Source organism: Cavia porcellus, unplaced genomic scaffold (genome assembly GCF_034190915.1).
Source record: "Cavia porcellus strain 051 isolate PalLab524CR breed Dunkin Hartley unplaced genomic scaffold, mCavPor4.1 scaffold_9, whole genome shotgun sequence".
NCBI lineage: Eukaryota > Metazoa > Chordata > Mammalia > Rodentia > Caviidae > Cavia > Cavia porcellus.
This window is the reverse complement of record NW_026947492.1, coordinates 49,063,706-49,080,656: the sequence shown is the minus strand read 5'-3', so window position 1 is coordinate 49,080,656 and position 16,951 is coordinate 49,063,706. Positions and strand designations below refer to the sequence as shown.

At 33.2% G+C, this 16,951-nt stretch overlaps 1 protein-coding gene across 9 annotated transcripts in view; it reads right to left on the bottom strand.

Moving 5' to 3' along the window:
• Dlg2 (discs large MAGUK scaffold protein 2) overlaps positions 1-16,951 on the bottom strand; it is a 1,893,126-nt gene that overhangs the window by 1,373,365 nt on the left and 502,810 nt on the right. The window lies entirely within an intron of this gene.

The window sequence follows — 16,951 nt, the reverse complement described above, 5'->3', positions numbered from 1 at the left end:
AAGCCAACAAAGTCAAAAACATCAATTGGAATAAATGTATCAAACAAGGTGAGTAGCGCCACAAAAAAAAGAAAAATTAAGAGTTAACAAAAAAAAGTGTGCAATGACAGGAATAAGTCAATATTTTTCAGTAGTAAGTCTTAATGTAAATGATCTCACTTCAGAAAATATAAGATTGGCAGACTGGATTAAAAACCAACCCAACAATCTATTACATTTGACAAACTCATCAAATAAAAAAATCAACGAATAAAAAACAATATTCTATGCACAAAGCCCTAAAAGCAAGCAGAAGTGGGAATTTTGTTTCCAGACAAAATAAACTTCAAACCAAAACTTATCTGGACAAAGAAGCAATCTATTAGTTAAGGAAACAATTCAATAGGTAGAGACAACAATGAATGTATATGCATTGAATACCATGCAATTTAATCTAATAAAACAAATATAATTTGACACAAAAGATCAGATAAACACCAACACAAACAATAGATGCAGAAAAATTCTTTGACAAAATCCAACATCCACTCATGATGAAAAAACAGTATATAAGGAGTCTATATCTCAATTCAATAAAAGCTATTTACAACAAACTTTCTTCAACATTATATTAAATTGAAAAAACTAAAGCTTTCCATCTAAAATGAGAACAGGATAAAAAAGTTCATTATCATCACTCATGTTCATTATTGTACTCAAAACATTAACCAATGTAATCAGGTAAGAGAAAAAAATAAAATGGGAAGGAGGAAGTCAAATGTTCACTATTTATGACATGGGCTCTCTATGTGGAAGATCCAAAAATTCCATCAAAAGACTCCTAGAATTAATAACCAAGTTCAGCAATATACCAGGACACAAAATCAACACACAAAACTCAGTGGTGTTCTTGTGTACCTTTAAGAAACCCATTGAGAAAGAAATTAGGGGGAAGTGGCTTTTAGAGTAACAGCAAGAAAAAATTAAATACTTAGGAATTAACCTAATTAGGAAAGTGAAAGACTTCTAAAAATCAGCAGTACTCCAAAAAGAGGTGGTCCAATGTATATTAGACGGCTGGAGTTTAGATCAGCAGTGTAAGTGCCTGCTTGGAAAACATGAAGTCATGAGTTCGATTCCCAGTACAAAAAAAAAACAAAGGTATATTAGAAAGTTGAAAGATATTCTTTGTTACTGGGTAGGCAACTTCAACATTTTCAAAATGGTCATTCTCCCAAAACTTATATAAACTACTTCTTAAAATATACTCAATTCAAAGCATGAAGTAGCAATACCAGCAAGTGTACATACTGCAAACACTAAACAAGTACCTAATTTATTGCCCACCATGCCATGTAATACCATGTTACACTTGTCACAAGACTGAACAATAACTCACAGTTGGCTCATGTGTTTGAAACTAGACTATTCATGACATGGTAATAATTATGCACCAAAATGATCTTGTCAAAACAAGGCATTTTAGTGTATGAACATATTGCAATGCCTTTTCTGAAGAAAAATTTCATTATACTAGTAGCAATTGACAAATACTTGTTGCACTAAGGCTTATTCCATACATCACACTTCTGTTCTGCCTTCTGAACTTTTGTAACCTCACTATGATACAGATACCATGAGTCTTGTCAACTTATAGTTTAGAAGCAAAAATATAGCCTCTACCTCAGAAAATACAGACATACACAACTGCTCTACCTATTGATTCATTTTTCATATATTTTTCATTCTTTATTGTATTACTCCTTTTAGCATACAAATTCATCCAAGAAAAGCTATACAAAAATTTAAGTAAAGTGTCGGAAACCTGGTAACTATCATTAGGTAGGCACTACTATTATCCGTATTTTATGGAAAGAACTGAACCAGGTAAGATTTTTAAAAGTTGACTACTGTTTCCCAACAAAGGTACACTGGGTTCTTGTCTGGTACACTGCCTGGGAACTTCATAGCACATATTTCACAGGAGTGTGGTGAGAAAGACGGGAAGCAGGGAAACAGTAGTCATTTTAATCCAACAAATTTTGTCTAATTGTACTTTTACCAGAATTTATTAATTACTTTTGATTAATGTTGCCTTAAAATATTAAGTATACATTTATGAAGAACTTAGAGAATTTTATTGCCTTTATTGATAAGTAATATGTAGTGTTATTGCCTATATATAATATATAGTATTATTGTCTATATTGATAAATAATATATAGTATAGAATCAGTGATATCATAAAACAAAAATAGCTAGCCTTTTTGAAATGTGACAGTTGATTATACCTCATTGACACTAGTGAGAGGATAAAAATAAATACTTCTTTATTGTAGGATTTTATAACTTCAGTTTTCTTCTCCATAAGCCTATCCAATTCACTGTTACTGATGTAACACCAAGCATGGCACTGATTCAGCCTTATTTTACTCATGAAAAAGTAAAAGCATTAAAGAGGGATATTTACTTCATGGATTAGACAAGGGATCAGAGAGTTTTAAGCAGGGATAACATAACCATCACTGCATTTTTAAAAACTCACAGTGGGCTTTACATAGAAAATATATTAGAGGAATATCACACAGAAAATTAAGAATCCGATTCAGAGATAAGTGAAAAATGGATTGATTTACAGTAGAGATAATTAGACTGGGGAAGAGAAAATAAGCAGATATTTGTTTGAACATTTGGGCATAGAATCAATACCATTTAGTGATAAATTAGTGAAAAATTAATTAGTGATGTTAGTAGTAAATTCCTAATTAGGGAAGAAAATGGAAGGACTCTCCAGTTCTTCCACACAAGCTTCTGAGTAAATGGGATACTTTATTCTCATGGGCAAGACTAAAGGAAAAGTAGGTCTCTGTGAGCAAAGAGGAAGAGTTAGATTAAAAATTTAGTCGGAGTGCTGGGGCTGTGGCTCAGCGATTGAGTGCTTTCCTAGTATGAATGAGTGCTTTTCTGTGTCTGACCTCTAGTTCTGAAAAATAATAATGAAAAACTTTAATAATGTTTAAGAATTTAGATGCAGACAAAATGTCATTAGATAGATCAACTTGAAGCTCAAAAGAAACATATCACCCCTAGATATACATATGAACATTACAGACATTAGTAGCACCGAAAACATGAAAATAAATAAGAATGCCTTAAAAGTCATAGATTGAAAAGAGAAAGGATAAAACTCTGGAAATTTCAAACTTTGTTGTTTAATATGTGGTAATATTTTTTTCAAAATGTACCTTGTACAAGGCATTACATCAAGTGCTTTGCATAGATTATCTGAACGAATCATCATAATAACCCATTGTTCTGTTTTAGTAGAAGCCAGGCTTTAAATTGGTTAAATAATCTACTGAAGGTCATAGAGGTAATAACTTGGAGAGAAAGACTTTGCTCCACGACAAATTATCTAGATTAATAGAAGAGGAGTAGACAAAAGATTAAATAAAGAGTGACTGACACAGCAGGCATACTTTAAATTGTAACTATTGTTACTGCTTTTTATTTTTTTATTTTTTTATTTAAGGAGAAAAAGGAAAAAAACAGAAAAAGTGTACAAGTAATACAAAATTTAAAAATAAATGGTAAGAAATCATTAGTTAATAGATTACATATTCTCATCTTAGAAATAGTTGTTCAAGTTACATTATTGAAGAATATAAAGCGGACTTTCAAACAGTGAGTGCAAACAGTTGTGTTCCATGATCCAAAAAACACTCAGTAATACGGTTATCTATCTTATACACTTAAACATATATTGTTACTGCTTTTTATTAATAAGATGGGGAGCAAATACATAAAGTCAATGATTAACCATAGTTTTGTATAAAAGTCTATCATATACTCTATATTTAAAGACTTTATTAGTTTAAAGATAGACTCCAAGTCAATTTAAAATGATTTATTGACAATATTTTAGAAAATAAAGGAAGAAAACTACCAATCAAAGCCCTGCTGCAAGATCGTAGTTTTTATGTCTACTTTTAATGATGTATTTCCTCTTTTTTGTATAAAGAACTAATCTTTAGAATATGTGGAATCATTTCAGATATGTGATTTTTATGTTTTCTTTTTAAAATTTGATACATGATAAACCTTTTCACAATTTTGTTATAGCTTTTGTAGATGCTTCTTTTTTATTTGCCTTCAATTTCCAATAATGTAATATCCCCACCCCTATACTAATGGTTCGCTTCAGTTTATTTAAGTATTCCCATTCATACATGAACTTGAAGCATCAAATTTTATATGGAGCCCACTTTTACTTCCAGTAGTACCTACCATAATATTCACAGAGTAGATTCTCTAACAATACATATGGTTTAAATGAATAAAAAATAATAGGAAATCTTAACTAAACTGTTATTATTACACTGATTTAATCTATCAGTATATTAAAAAAATTCACTAGAAACCAATTAACATTGTAAACATACAGCAACAGAAAATCGACCATAAAATATTTATTTTTTGCTTTGGCAAATTACTCTTTTTTATTTTAAAAAGATTAAATGAAACCCTAACAAGAAAAAGAAAAACACAACAACAAAAACAATATAAGAACTTCAAAAAAAAGTAATAGGGAATTAACAATGATCATTCTACTGTATTTTGTTACCTTCAAAATAGTTGCTCAGATTACAAGATATAGGTGTGTAAAATACATCAAACAGTATAAGCACTCACATTTTCTTTCCATGAACTAATAGGAATAGTAGTATATTAATCTTAGCTAACTTGTGTGTGTGTGTGTGTATAAAGAGAATTTTATGTATATATGTACATTTATATATAAAGAGAATTTTTGTATATATGTACATTTATATAGAGAGAATTTTTGTATATACTTATGTACATATGTATATATATACACAAAAGGAGAAAAGAACAAAGATAATTTTATGTATGTATGTATATATATATATATATATATATATATATATATTTCCCTTTTCCCCATCCCTATTGTTCTTTCCTTTTGAGTTGTTTCTTTCCCTTTCAAAATATCTATTGTAGATTTAGGATCTTACTTACTCTTGAAATTTTTTGCACTAGGAGACAATAGGATGTTTACACATACACATTTGATTTATTCCACTTAAGAATATATTTTCTAGTTGCATTCATTTACTTATAAAAGCCTTGAATTTATCTTTCTTTGTGGCTGAATAGTACTCCATTGTATAAAAATATCACATGTTTTAATCCATTCCTCAGTTGATGGTCATTTGGGTTGTTTCCAAGATTTACCTATTTCATATTGTGCTTCTATAAATGTAGATACACAAACTTGTTCTGCTGAAATCTATTTTTCATTTTTTTATTATTTTGAAGGTAGTTAAATACAACAGAACAAAGCCAACTGAGAATGTGCAGTGAAATTGGTTATTGGGATAACAGTAAAAGGTGTCATAGCATATCTTGTCTTCACAAGAGTTGTTCTTTCAATCAGGTATAGCAAAATCAAACTAAATACAGGACATTATAGAACTTATCAAAATAGAATATTGAGTAGAGCAATACAATTAATCAGAACAAAGCAAAACTGATAACATTATTGCCTTCAAAGAGATGGCAGAAGGAAATCTCCCATATTTGCTATATTGTATATGGTCAACCTCCCAAGAGGTGCTCAGACCTCTGGCTCCCATTTGATAATGGGGAGATGGGATATTTGATTCTCAGCTCGTGTGCTGGTAGGATCACGGCTGCTTACCAGGGAGGCAGGCTGGTTGCTTGGTATTCCAGCACCCTAAGTTCCAACATGGTGTGGATCTCAGGAGATGCTGGCTGGTTCTCCCCTTGGGGTGGCTGCCAAACATAAAATATTTAAAACTAAAATGAAATCTGTATGTGCAAAATGTTATTTAGATGTATTGTTCTCTAATCCAATTTATAGATACTAAGCTTAACTAAGAATTTTGTTTATTTTTTATCTCTTGCCAAAACAAAAACAAACATGAAATGAGTTGTGAGTGGCTTTTAACAAAACAATTTTGAATAATTCTCTAAATTAATTTTATAAGTCTTTTTTTAATAGGATATTATATGTGAAATACTAGTTCATGAATGTGAATATAAAATATTCCTAAATATTATCCCCCAATTCTTTCTCACTCCCCATTATGTATTCCTTCTCCCACTTCTTCCGGTTCCCATCTACTCATATTCACAAACCAATTATATATATAATTGTACATCTAATAATACATGTAAAATTTTAAGCTCAAATTCAAACTACAGTAAAACATTTATATATTCAGAATAACTTTCATGAACACTGTCCATAGCCTAGGCACTGTACTATGAACTACCCACACAAAATTCCTCAATATTTTGTGTTTTCACCTGTGGATCTCTGTGCACTAACAATCATTCTATCCCATTACTCTTGTCTAAGAATTTTACTTAAATTTTAAATTTCCATGATTTATAACCTCTGTTACATAGCTGCCTTTGAACATGTAATATCCTAAGAATGCATAAGATCATCTTCATATTGTGTTGTTGTAATCCTGTAGATATTCCTTGTCATTATCTGATAATTCCCTAATATTTTGTGGATGCACCTACACCTACTAGCTTATAGCTACCAAAAGGGAAATGATTTATCTATAAATTAAGAGAATTCAAATTATCCTTCTAATATACTCTCTTATGAATGTGTCATGCTTACAAATACAAACTGTGTTGAGACTAGCTGGTATAAAAAGACACAATTTCACAATTATAAGTGGGTTTATAGTTTCCTTTGTATTAATTCCTCAGATTAAATTGAGAGATGCTTAGGGTTAGAATTCTTGTATTAACCTTCTTCCTTCTTCCAGAACCTCCAGTGTGCTAGGTCAGAATATTCGTTGTCTTAATCACTTTTTTTGTTGTTGAGACAAAAATACCTAAAACCTAAAGTTAAAGGAGGAAAGGGTTATTTACTTAATTTGTGAGGTTTCAGTCCATAAAGGCTGGTTCCAAGGAGGGTGGGGTGGGAGACAGGCATTGCAGAGGAGAGAGAGTTTATGGTGGAAGGAAGGTGACAGAGCAAGCAAGCAAGAGAAAACCATAACTCTGTCTATCCCTTATGTTTCATCCACACTACTTAGTGTGGGTAGTACTTACATACTTAATCCTAGTTCCCTGGAGTGTAACACTGTATCAATTCCAGTGTTACACACTCTAGATCCAGCCACCTCTGAAAAAGCCCCAACCTATGACCACATGAGGCTTTTCGGGGACATGTAAACACAATCCATAATTAATTGATTAATTATTTGATTTTTCTCTATTTATAAAATAAAATATTTTTCAAGACTAAATAGTGAGAATAACAATATTTACTAATCTGTATATTGTTATCTTCAAAGTAGTACATGACATAAACCAAAAAAATTCTTACCAAAAAGAAATAAACAGATAATACAAAGTTTTTTTTTTCAACAAACTAAGGTAAGCTTTTAATATAATGGAAAATTTAGTATATATATTGAAATACTTTTTAAAACAAGGGAATATGTGATTTGGGGAAGTATTTGAACATCTCTTTATTTCTTATTTAATCTCTCTTCTATTTTGTTCTTCATAAGTTTCACATATCTTTTAAAGCAGATGAAGTTTAACCGAATGGGAAATAATCTTTTCATGCAAGGTGTTTTTTCCTTGGTAGTATCCAATTTAATTGAATGCCTAGTCTTTCTCTGCTCATTAATTCACTCTGCCTTGGGCAGGAATGAAGCAGTAAGACGACTTACCTGTCAGAATGGCAAAAAAGCAAACCTGGCATGTGTGACCCACCTGAGTCCTTTCTCCTACAGAGATCAAGTGAACAGTGGGGATTAGCCACCCCCAGGATCTACAAGGATTTCTTTTTAAATACTGTGTGTAGCCCTGGTACTTTACTGGTTGCAATTGGGGAGACAGTCTGTTTCTATGATTTAGTTAGCAGATCCATTTGGTTTTTACAATAAGCTAAACGCTTCCAATTGCACTGTAATAAAGGTAATATTTTGGCTCCATCTGCCAAACTTTCGTTCTATTTCTCAAATTATTCAAAGCTCAGGCAAATAAGAGGAGTTTTATTTATTGGCTTCCATCAAAGACCAACAGATAGGAATACACAAAAGTGTAAATAGCTTTGCTGTTATAGTAATGAAACTACCAGAGATACGTCCCTTATATTTACTTAAATTTTCAATATTGTAATATAGTATTTTCATTTATAAAAAAGAGTTGTTGTAGAAAGGCTAAAAAAAAACAACAAAAAGAAAAATCAAAAATATGTTCTTCATACATACCACGCCAACCTTTTATTACCACCATCCACATGAAAGTAATTAGACTGAATTTCAGGGATGAAATAACATATGTAAAAATATCATGGCTTTTAAGACAAAATAAAACTTTTGAAATATTGCCTATCATTAAAATTCAAGTGTATAAGCTTAAGTTCTATGGGTATTATCAACTTTTCAAAAGGAAAGAAGATATACTATAACTCTTTTCAACAACTCTAGAAGTTGTTTTCGAATGAAAAGGACCACTTCTTTAAAGTTGTCAATCATTCTTTACACATTTTAAGTACCATAATCACTAGTTAGCTGAGAAAGAACACAATATGTCACTGAAAAATATGTCCCTAAATTAAGTAAATGATGGCAGTGAGAAGACAGGTGTTTTGGCTTTCTAGAGGCTCCGACTTGATGGAGAGAGTCAAACATTTACCCAAAAACTCTGGCTTCTCATGTTAACACTGCTATCTCCATCTTACTCCCTATAAACCCTGTTTCTCCTCCAATAGAAAGGTGCTAGGTCTCAGTTCAAAGGATTTCAAAGACAATTTGCAAAAGCATGAACTATGATAAAAAAAAAAAAAGGTCGTTAGTTTTCATCTGAGAGCTATGTATCTACTGCAGGAGAGGGCTTTGGATGGGGTTCCCGTCACAGAACGCTAACAGCCATTACACAGCATTCCGTACTAGATCCCAAGACTGTTATGTCATATTCTGATACATGAAGAAATGTGAACAGATAACTTTAAGCATATGAATGGATATGGGAAGATAAGCTTGAAACCTCTAAAATGAGAACAGTAATTAAATTTTAGCACTAGTGAGGACAAACAATTAGGAAAATATATCATATCTTGCATATTGAGTTTTGTTTATACCTTTCTGCTCCAATAATGTGGTAGCGTATTCCTAATGCAAGTCACAGGAAGACTACAAGGGTCAGTTTTGACTACTAGTATCAGTTTTATAACCTACAAAATGGAGACAATATTTCAAGGAGAGTTTAAATCAGGCTCTTACTGTATTTGGAGAAGTTTTCCCCCTCTAGTGTTTACCATATAGATGAGACTAAAATATCAACATTATTTTTCATTTAGTTTTGCTTTAGTTCAGCATATTAAAATAAATGATTTCCCTAAACTTCATTCAGGTAAACTGCTGCTTACTTGTATTTCAAACTTCGTTATTTCCTTTACTCTTCTGTTTTACACGGAATGGAAGGTAGCTATGCCGGGTCATGACCTCCTTGTTTTGGAGACTCACAGAGTATCTTAACATGGTAATTGCTTCAAGATGCTCTACAATAAAGAAGTATGTTCCTTTTATTTTTGTGTTTGTTTATGTTTTTCTAAATGGCTCTTCTTTAGTATCACCTTGGTTGTTTTTCCATAGAACACAGTAAGAAATATGATAAAGAATATAGGTATACTTATCGCTTAGTGACAGAATTGTAGGTGATTTTTATTTTTTCTTTATGTTTCTATGTAGTTTTTCTCAAAATCTAAAATTGCTGTATCATTACTGAGAAAAAAATTAATCTTTTAAAAGTATTATAGCAGAGAATCAAAAAGCCAAACCACACCTTCCCATGAGCAAGGGGGCAGCTGCCATGTGGAACAGGAAGAGAATCAAGAAACCAAATCACATCTTCCCATGAACCAGTAGGTGTATGGATGGGAGACAAAAAGAGCAACCTCCTCCTGGTGGCCTCATAAGCAACGGGCTGATTCAGAAGAAGTCAGATGATAGCAACTGAAGTAAAAAAAAAAAAAAAAAAAAAAAAAAAAAAAAAAAAAAAACAATATTTGCATTGTTTGATTGAATTTGCAGTCCTAAAACTGGTAATCTGAGCAACTATTTGGAGGATAACATGCATTGTAGCAATTGTCAGAGATTTCCTTCTGTCTTGTTTTTGAAATCCAATGCTTTGTTCCATACTATTTTGTTTTATTCCTGTATCTGTTAACCTGAGCAACTATTTTGAAGATAACAATATGCATATAACCCCTATTGTTAAATACCTATCATCTTGCTTTGAAAACCTATATATCTATTATCGTTGTTGTTTTGCTTTAGTTGTTGCTTTTTTGATTTGTTTGCCTCTCGATTTTTCCGGGTTTTGTTTTTTCTCTTTAAAATAAAAAAGAAGCCTAGAGATACTGTCTTGGTTACCTTTCTCTCATTGCTGGGACAAAATATCCAAAGCATAAAATGAAGGAAGGAAAGGTTTATTTTGCTCACTGTGGAAGTTTCAATCCATAATCAGCTAGTTCCAGCTGGCGGGTGGCATGGCACCAGTGTAACACTTCCAGAGCAGCAGCAACAAGAGCAAAAAGAAGGAAGAGCAAGCCTCTTTGCCTCCCTTATATTGTACACACATCACTACACCTCCAGGATGAGTCTAACGCTCACAAAGTCTCCTTGTCCTCCTCTTGCATATGCTGAGGATATTTACAAAGTAAGAACCACTGCTCTCTCTTGAGTCTTCTCAACTATAACTATCTAACCTTGTCAACTTGATAGGAAGACACAGTTCTTTAAACTGGTTTCCAGATACAAAGCCATGCATATTTATATCATTTTACAACTTAAATATTGTAACATAGGTTTAACAATCCTTAATAACCAACATTAAATCTAACAATATTACATTACATTGGAATAATAACATTTCATCCTAAGCTGCCCAAAGACTCATGCATAGCCCTTTATGCAAAAGGCATTCAGTCCATCTCTAAAGGTTGCCAAAGTCCTAGAAGTTTTATCATCCGAAAAGTCCAAGTCCCAAGTCTCTAAAATGTAAGACAAACTCTTAGCTGCAATCCCCTGTACAAATAAAAATAAACTCTTTCACTATGCAATGTCACAAGATAAACATTTCATTCCAAAAGTTACAAACAGGGAAACATAAGTCCAAAATCCAGCAGGGCAAACATTAAGTTACACATCCAGCATCTGAAGCAATCTGGGGCACATAGTGAGCTCCAAAGGACTTATGTGATTAAACTCCTATGGTACTTCTGGAGGTTGTGGCTCCTATAGCTTCTCTCTTAGGCCTGTTTTGCTCTCTCCTTACAGTTTTCCTTAGACAATCCATGTTCATAGTTTTTCCAAACTTCTGAGGTCTTCACTGAACCTTTGACTTCTCTCTCACAGCTTCATACAGTTCCCTCTTAGGGCACACTGTCTAGCCACCCTGGCCTTCTGAAACTGAGGTGGAAGCCTTTTAACCTCATAATTCTTGCATTCTGTATTCACCTAAAACCATCACCACGTAGATGATCCTGAGGTCTTCTGCCACTTGCAACAGTAGCCAGGCTCTTCTCTCTTTTGGCTCTCAGGGTCAAGTGTCTGGATTGCTGGGCACTTAAAATCCACTTCTGAGGAATAAATTTTCTATGCTGCTGCCATTCTGGAACATGGTGTAATCACTGCCATTCTAGAACATTGTGCTCTGCAGCTTTTGCCTCAAAACAAAATCTTTCACTTTTGCAGTTTTGAGACTGCAAAGGTGTGAGACTTGCTACTTTCTGTGATATTTTCAGGCAATCTTTGCTATTATGTTCCTTCTCAGCAATGGAGATCTCAGCTCTATCTTTATTGTCCTTAGCTTTACTGGAGCTTCCTTTCTGGCCAAACTCATAATATGTTAAATCATGCTTCTGCGCTCTTTGCTCTTGGTTTGCAACATAGAGCTGGCTAAAAGCTGCCAACAATAGCATTGCCACTGCTTTAATATTTGACTGCCTTGAAATTTCTTCTGCCAGATTAATTAGTCCACCATCCTAAATCTTAGTCTCAGGAAAAGTCTCTGGACATGACCAAATTTCAGACAAACCTTTTGTTGAGCAATGACACACATCATCTGGAGTCCAACAACCAATGCAGTCCTTCTTCCCAGCAGAAACCTCTCAAACCTGGTCTTTACCAGAAGGATTTCTATCAGCCTTCTGGTTTTTGAGGTCTGACCAGAATCTCGCATACAGAATAGCCTAAGGCATTCCAGCTCTACTCCATAAGAAGACATCTCTGAACTTTTCCAAACTTATCTCACAAGCCATTCCCAAAGGCTCTTGAACCACATGGTCTGGTATAATCACAACAAAAACTCCACTCCATTGTTACCAAATTCTGTCTTGGTTACTTTTCTTTCATTGCTGGGACAAAATACCCAACGGTCAAAATGAAGGAAGGAAAGATTTATTTTGCTCACTTTTTGTGGAAGTTTCAGTCTATAATCAGCTGACTCCAAGGCAAGGTGGCATGGCACAGGGGCAACATTTCAAGGCAGCATCCAGCAAAAGCAGCTAGAGCAAAAGAAGGTAAGAGGGAGCCTCTTTTCCTCCTTATATTATATATAAGCCACCCTCCCACTCCAGGGTAGGTGCAGTACTCACAAAATCTCCTTGCCCTCCTCTTGCACGGTAGGAGGGTATTTTCAAAGTAAGAACCCTGGGTCCCTGCTGAGTCTCTTAGTTAAACTTCTCAAGTTGACACAATGTATCAACCATAACAACTGTGCTTACCCTGTATCTTTATTTCTAGATCTTTGTAGGCATCTCAATTTCTTTCTCTCTCTCTCTCTTTTTTTTTTTTTTAACTTGGAATCAAACTCAGGACCATGCGCTTGCCAGGTAGGCACTTATGCTGCTGATTTATATCCCCAGCTCTAGGTTTCTTAGTTTCCTCATTAGGTATCTTAAGTACTTCATCAGTAGAATGACTATATCATTTTCGTAAACTGTTTATGGAAAGTATTTTGAAACAGTATAATAAAATACTAATAAGTGTAGGCCAAAGGAAGAGGTATAGCTCAATGGTATTATAAGGCTTTTTGAAATCCAAATCCAAGAGCCAATAAGTACATTCACTAGTTTCAGGTGTTCTCACTCATACTTCATCGCTTTCAGAGTCAAAACATTTAGCCTCAATGACTACATGGGCAATTTCTTAGCTGTGTGATCTAGAATATAATACATTGTACGGCCTCCTAGAGTACTGATTTCTCATCTGCAAAATAAGTACAAAGTCACTTATGATTCACTTATTGAAAGAACTAAAGAGAAAAAGTCTCCAGGAAAGTGCTTTGGACATTAGAAAAAAAATCACTGAAATTTTAAATGAAACTGAAAAAAGCTACTTCTTTTAATTCAGGCAGAGAAAATTAAATAAAAAATTATGAATGCCTTATGGCAACATTCACATGTCTTAAGTGCATGTTATAAATACTGATTCACAAAAAAATTACCAGTAAATGTCAGGAAGACATTTCTCCTTAACTGAAGGACACTTTGATCACTACTATATGAAAATGCAGTTTCTGCTAAGTGAGATATTTATCTAACATCTCTATGACTATTCTTGGTGTTTTGTAGAGATACTTTTCTAGCTTTGAGTTATAGTAAGTGTGCAGATACTGCTGTGTTGTGTAGTAATGTATTTTTCTAGCAATTGAGAACAGTTTTCTCAGCACTGATAGTATCTTCTTTATTTATAAAGAAATGTCATATTTTAAACTTCAGTGCAAGATACCAAATTGTTGGTTGTTTATATTTTCTGCATTTTCACTTGAAAGACCACAATATCAATGTGCAAAATTAAAAATGATTATATGATTAGTAAATGTTAATAAAAACACTAGGGCTTTACCTTTTGATAGTCTTTCTCTGCAGTACAGATTAGTCTTTGTTATAGTGTACAAACCATGGGGGGAAATACCTAGAATTGGTACAATGCCTGTGCAACAATGAAAGAAACAGGAAAGTAGATCAAATATTTAAAGAATGGGAAAGAAATAATCACTTAGTGTCATGGCACTCTACTATCATCTTTAGATAATACTACAAAATTTATGTTGAATTCTTTTCTACCATTAGCAAAAATGTACCTATCAAATTTAGTACATATTAGGTATAAATCAGCACTTGGGTTATCTTTATAAATCTACTATAATTGTTGATTGATTCTGTAGAGCAAAGGATAGTATATAATTCATTCTTATGGAATATTAATCCAATTTGTCTTGCATGATACTAGTGTAACTTATTTGCTTGATATTTCCAGGGTCATATAATTGTTGCTTTAATGAGCCTTCTCCATAAGCCAATGCTTAGATTACCTTTGTGATGCTAACAGTACTAGGGTACATTCCCAGAGAATTTGACATTAGGTCCATTATATTGCATCTTCCACTCTCTAACTGAGGTTGGGGCAAAGACAAAAGACTCCAGTTAACCACACCCAAAGTACATCACTGAAAAGTGATTAATTAAAGAGATACCTATATTAGCAATAAAATTTTTACACTATTCACATCCATAAATTTCAGAACAAAAACAAAAAACAAGCAAATGAAGAACAACAATACAAGCATGAGGAAAAAAGGCAACAAAATATTTCCCAAAACTTCTAATATTTTCATAACCATCTAGGAGGCTTTGAGTTGGAAAAGAAGATAAGACACTTCCACTCCCACCACCATCAAATTACTCAAAAAAGATGATAGAGGATATTTGAAGACAAGAGGTACTCAGCAGGACTACAGAAGATATAACAAATGATATAATGGAAATAACAAACAAAATAATCCAGTAGGTTTCAGAAGACACTGAAAAATATAACATAAACAAAATCATTCAAAAGATAAGTGCCCAATTTAGCAAACAATTAAGAGACCATGAAAAAGTTTCAATCAGAAATCCATGAGATTAAAAATCATATTAAAAGTATAGATAAACCCTCCAACAGATCAGTGTGAAGACATAATTGCAGAATTAGAAGACAAGGGTACCTTTAAAGATACCTTTAGAAGACAAGGGTACCTTTAAAGATACCTGAAAAGCAATAAGATAACATAAAAATGGAGTCAACAACTGCTAAATGATACAAAAGAGATTAATCCAAGAGTGATTGGAAAAAGTGATACATCAGAACAACACAAATGGCATAAAGAACATGTTGACAGGAAAAATGGCAGAAAAGTTCCCACATACATGGAAAGAAACAAACAAGTGAGTGATGCAGACAAGTGATGCATATAGAACCCTAAATCGTCATGACCAAAAGAAAACCAACCACTCCATGCCATATCATAATCAAATTATCAAAAGTCTATCACAGGAACAAAATTTAAAGAACATATAAAGGTAAGTCTACTAGAATTACAGCAGATTTTTCAATACAAACCTAAAGGCCATAAAGGCTTGGAGTGAAGTTTCAAGCCAAAAAGATAACAACTTCAAAATTTGACTTAACGTATCCTATAAAACGTCCCTCCAAAATTGATGGAGAAATAAGATATTTCCATGACAAGGAGTATCTTAAAAAATTTGTGCCCACCAACGCAGCATTATAAAAACTACTCAAGGATATGCTAGAAAGAAACTACAAATCCAACAATGGCAAGAAGTAAAGTACAATGAACACAGCTTGTGGGATGAACTGGGAAGAAGGGAAAAAAAAAACTTTAAAATCCGCAACACAAAAATATTGTAATGAAAGGAATATCAATATACTTCAGTAATAACTCACTGTGAATAGTCTCAATTCCCCAACTAAATGACACAGTCAGGATGAATTAAGAACAAAAATATGCAAAAAAAGACCAAAAATATGTAGCATACAAGAAACTCATTTATTTCCAAAAAGAAATTCACAGATTGGGGTTGGGGGTTTAGCTCAGCAGCATAAGCACCTGCCTTGAAAGCAGGCAGTTGTGAGTTCTATCCCTGGTACCGATAAAAAGGAAAAAGACAAAAAAAAAAAAGAAAGAAATTCACAGATCAAAATGTTAAAATCCCTGAAGAAAACAGATATAAAAGGACTTTATCTGAATATAATAAAATCCATGTGTGACAAACCAATGACTATCATCATATTAAATGGAAAAAAGCTAATAGATTTCCTTCTAAAATCATGAACAAGACAAAAATGACTGCTACTACCACTTGTGGTCAATAGAGTTCTCAAAACATTACCCAGAGTAATCGGGCATGAGAAAGAAAAAAAAAGGGATATTAGGATGGGAAAACAAAAGTTCAGTTATTTTTATTTGCAGATGACTGAGTCCTCTACACAGACCTTAACAATTCCTTAAAAGACTCCTAGAACTAATATCCAAACTCAGTAGTACAGCAGAAAGTCAACACTCAGAAATCAATAGTGTAACTCTATGCCAATAATAAACTTAAAGAGAGAGAGACAGAGATCATGGAAACAATAACTTTTACAACAGCATCAAGAACAATGAAATACTTATGAATTAATCTAACCAAGGATATGAAAGAGCTCCACAATCAAAACTATAGGATTCTGAAAAAGGAGATTAAAAATGATATCGGAAAATGGAAAGATGTAAGTTATAGTCAGAGTTTACAAGGGAAAAGATTTAATAAAGGACATATAATTTATAGGATTATTTTATAAATTCACTCAAAAATCAAGTGCAAAAATCTGTAAGAGATCTTTCCATACACTAGAATCCCAAGGAATCCATCTGTGGGCCTGAATCCCACAGCAATGTCCAGTGGAAGTCTAACTAAAGAACTAGAGCCTGGTTTGAGCCACCATGAAAGGCAGCCCAGCCATGCCCGCCTGCCTGGGACCCAACTGAGCGTGGACTGAAATCTCCAAAAACTGTAGTAAAATACAATAGAACAAGACAGAACAAAGCCAATTGAGACAGT